The sequence below is a fragment of the Anneissia japonica genome, unplaced genomic scaffold (genome assembly GCF_011630105.1).
Source record: "Anneissia japonica isolate Jap-2015-1 unplaced genomic scaffold, ASM1163010v1 scaffold665_len1252844_cov201, whole genome shotgun sequence".
Classification (NCBI taxonomy): domain Eukaryota; kingdom Metazoa; phylum Echinodermata; class Crinoidea; order Comatulida; family Comatulidae; genus Anneissia; species Anneissia japonica.
The window spans coordinates 534,704-539,582 of record NW_022757135.1 but is presented as its reverse complement, the minus strand read 5'-3'; positions in this window follow the sequence as shown (position 1 = coordinate 539,582).

Genomic DNA, 4,879 nt, shown 5'->3' with positions numbered 1-4,879 from the left:
GGCATTGATAATACATGCAAATCAATGCTAGTCTGCAACAGATGGCTGGGCATGTTGTTTAAAAACCTGTTACAATCAATAATACCATCACTCCGAGTCTAATCAGTAAGCCACGCACTAATGTTAACAAGACAATTCATAATAGTGCACAGTGGCCAATTCAAAGGGGGGAGAGGTGGTCAGCTGGCCTGGCCTGGCACCCCCACCCCCCCCCCAAATTGTTAAAAAAAGGAGAAAAAAAAATTATAATTATTCAAACTTAAGTCTGAGAGTACCATTTCCAGCCATCTAGAGGTGGCATAATCATACATTTTAATACTAATCTTACTTAGCTCCAACCATGGTGTGGCTGAGTTGGTGTAGAACCTCCATCTGATCTGTAAAAGTTCCTCCCTGAGCCCCCACTATTTCAAATTCCTGGACCCACCACTGGTGTCCCACTCAATTGAACTCCTACTACACCATAAATTGTAAATAAGACTGGAAAAAAACCCCCAGAAAATTACTAAGAGGCCATTAAAATCTATTCACCAGTAAAATATGAATGTACAGTGCGTCCTGATTATGTTGGGAGGTAGGAGTGGGTCTAACTGTGATCCATTTTTTACACTTGTCCCAACAGTCCAAAAAAAGATGATGTTGCCAAACTTCGGAGCCTTCTTGCTAAATATTTTTCCTATGATTTTGTCGCTGTTCCTTTACTGTTTTATGGACCTTACTTTTAAGTTCTTGTATTTATATTTTGTCTATATCTTTTTGTATATTCTGTAAATTTTATCAATTGACTAGAGTTCAGAGTGGAATGCTATTTTGGAATTGGGATTTACCAATGCTTCATTCCCGACACTAACCTGGTAATTTCATCCAAATATGTTACAGTCATCAATCAAATTAAATAACTGATTTACAGACTTTTTACTAAAAAAAGTTCTTTTAAAATTGTGAGTGAAAAGCTACATAAAGATATAATACAAAGACAAAAGTATGGTATAATTTAAACATTAAATACAGTGTAGCAATATCCTTTTCTGGCATCTTCAAGTTTGTTATTGTTTTAATGACAAATTTTTGTTGGATACACTAGCCTGACTAGCCATGAACACCATTAGCATAATGGGATATAATAAAAGCCGTATTGTAGTTGACAGTGATAATACCTCATTTGGGAAATAAAAACAGCTTTACAACACATTTACATATTAGTATATGTAATCAGTAACTAAGTGGGAAAGTTGATATCATAGGCTCTGGAACTTGTGGGGCACTACTGCCATACTACGCTTTCCAAATCAAAACACAATCAATAACCACTTATATAGGTTGCTACCCAAAAAATCAATAAAACAAAAAAACCATTATAAAATGAATGAATCGCTCATAAAACTTACTAAAATTATTTTAAAGTTTGCTGGTAGAAATTTAAGAGTATAAACTAATACTGTAATAAATTTATAATGTGCTAATTTTAAAAATGATCAAAGGTGCAATTAATTTTCAAGGTTTTTTAAAATTAACTTTAAAATGTGTACAGTTGGTGAATTTTTAAGAAAAAGGGAGTACATTCCAAAGGGAAGAGGCAAAAAAGGTGAAAGTATGTTTTCCTTATGTCTTTGTACACAATATGGGGACAGCAAGCAATGATTTTTTAGTAGAGCGCAGACAAGACGGTTTATATTGCGAAACAAATTCAACAATGTATGACAAAGACTACAGAAATGCTATACTTTATATCCATCAAGCGGCAAGTACATTTTTACTCAAGTTTTAATTTTCACTTGAAGCTAAAAAGTTTATTAATGTTTATTAGTCATGAGAGAGTATATCTCTAATGATAATGACATTAAATATTAATGTTAAATATTTATAATTAAATTAATTAAATTTTTATAGTTGATAATGATGACAATACTTAGTATTTATTTAATAACTATTAAAAATATTTTAACACCCCAGCAGACAGATATTTTTAGCCATCCATAAATGACAGACAACCTATTATAATCATAACAATAAATAATTATATAATTATTATATTATATAATAAATCCTCTTGCTAAGAACTTCTGTTACATTATAATTGAAAAAGTACTGTAGTGTACAATTTAAAATCTAAACTAAACGCATGAAGAGGAATTTGTAGTCGACTAACAATGAATAGAGAGCAAAAATGCCATAAAACGACAAAAAAACCCACTTGAATATTAGTTATTATTGTGAAGACAAACACTAGCTTAAAGCACAGTACAGACAACCATGATTATAAAAAAGACTAAAAGGCATTTCAACAAAGCAGTCCAGTGTATTAGTGGATAAATCATTTACCTAGCACTTACCTCAAAATTTTGGGGTACTGTACAGTGTATTAACAGCTACAAAAATTGATCGAATACATCACAGTGAATATCGTCCTTGGGATTTGTTCTAGTAGAGTATGGTAATAGGGGATTAAATCACCTTTATGCTGATATAGCTCATGAGAGATTGCCAGATGTTGGTAACTAGTAAATAGAGGGCAGTATTCTTATATTTTGTTTAATAGATTTGGTAACCTTCATTTTTCCGTACTTTTCAGTATGCATTTTGTGTGCCCTTTGAAATTAGATTCAATGTCTTTTATAGCTTTTATTATTACATCTGTTTACTTTTCTCTGAATTGATTGCTTTTTCCATTACACTTACAAAGAGCGGTAGGATATAAAGATAGACTAGAGATACTATGTTCAATAGAACATGATCCCAGTCATTTTCTAAGAGATAACCATTATGACCTTTAAGCTCAACCTGTGTGAACACCCCATGTTTGGTAGGAGTCTGTCTAATGCAATTAGTCCATCATTACTCACTAGAAATCATAATGAAAACTTTTCCTCTATTTGCGACAAAAGCTCATTCAGGTAAATTTGACCTACATCTTATGAATGAACGCACTAACCGCAGAAAACTCGAAATTCATAGCTGCTATTGGCCTTAAGTGCGTGACGTCATTCATAGACAGGGTAAAAACAGTTCTAAATACAAAATTGTATTAAAGAAAAAATGATTAATGGTTATTTAAGCAACCAGCATATGACTTACATCGTAAAAGAAAGCTTAATTTATGAGCTACAATTGACCGTTCACCCTGAAGTTTAGCAACCTGTCGTTGCAGAGTTATGGTAAAAAGAAGCAGGAAGTATACCAAAAAACACTCTAATTTTAACCTTTTATCCTATGCAAAAGCATAAGAGATAGTCAATTTTTAAAGAAAAATAATCACTCAATTTTGCATTAATTGTAAAAATATATAGATGATAAAGCTTAAAACATCTAGTTTCATAATCCGAATGCCCCAGATTGCCAAATGAAACCATTCGAATTATATAGTCGATTTTGTGACAAAAGGGGGACCGGTTTTGACTAATTTACTGTTTTAATGTGTGCAGTGAACCGTTCAGTGAGCAGACGTCCTCAAGTTTTCATTATGATTTGATAATTTTCACTATAGTGACCCTTGTGAATTTTGACCTATAGGTGAAGAGTTGTTTTTCAAGTTTAGAAGGTCCTAAGGATCATTCCTTGTAAATTCGAGCTCAATTGGAGTTTTTTGAAAATTTGACCCCGATGACCCCTATGTTACCATGATCCCAGACTGGGGTGTAGGAGGTGCCGCCGGTTCTTAATGACGAAATTTGATTGAATTTCGTCCAATGGTTTACCATTAGTAGCATTTTGAAATGTTACTAGAGAGAACAAAAAATAACCCTTTAATGACCTTTGACCGTAAATCTCTGAACACCATAGAAACCTGATGTCTAATGCCCCTTATGTGACTTTTGACCCCAAGTTGTGAACAACACATAAATGGGGGGTGGCACCAGTCCTACTGACCAAGTTTTAATTAAATCGGTCCAGTAGTTTTCCACTAGTAGTAGCTTTTTAAAATGTTGCCAGAAAAAAAGAAAGAAAGAAGAAACTGCTCGGAAACAAAACTCAGTCAGCATGCTGCTGACCGGGTAGTTACCATACTGTATTCACCAACAGACTCATGGACAATTGACTAGTAAAGACAGTTTGAATACTTTCTGATTTCTCACATTTTTTTTTTCAAGACAGACTCCGGAGGAAAAATTTGTTTTGTACTCATTTTGTAGAACGAGTTGTAGAACTCATTTTTCTAAGACATGAAAAGCATTTTATGAAAACTTGGAAGCAGTTAATGCGATACAGATTTTTGAATAATTAAAAAATGTTGAAAAAAGGGTGGTTACACCCCGTTTTCCCTGTTTATTAACCACATTTGAGATTTTCGTCAAATATGTTTTTTGTGTCTTATGAAAATCAGTTCTACTGTACAACATATGAAAAAAAATATTTCCTGCGGAGCCTATGGCTTTAAAGCCATGGATATTTTCCCATGGTTAAAAAAAAAAAAATTAAAAAAAATTAAAAAACTTTTATATAATTAAAAATTTGTTGTTTGATACACTACGTAAAATAAAAAAAAGTTAATAAAAAGTCAACACACAGAAAATACAAAATGATGAACACACAATAAAACAAAATTGCAAATAAAAGAATCAAATTCAATATAACAAGTTAAAATGCCATAAAAATTTAGAAAGCATTTAAAAAATAAAAATCTACATTTAAACATTGTAAAAATAGATATTTTTTTATAAAAAATTTATAATCACCAGAGTTTAAGACACCATCGAAGAAAATAAACAGTAAAAAAAACCCCAAAAAACATATATACATTTACATACTGTACATACATACACATATATATACATATATATACATACATATATATACATACATATATATTATATACATATATATATATATATACATATATATATACATACATACATACATATATACATACATACATACATAT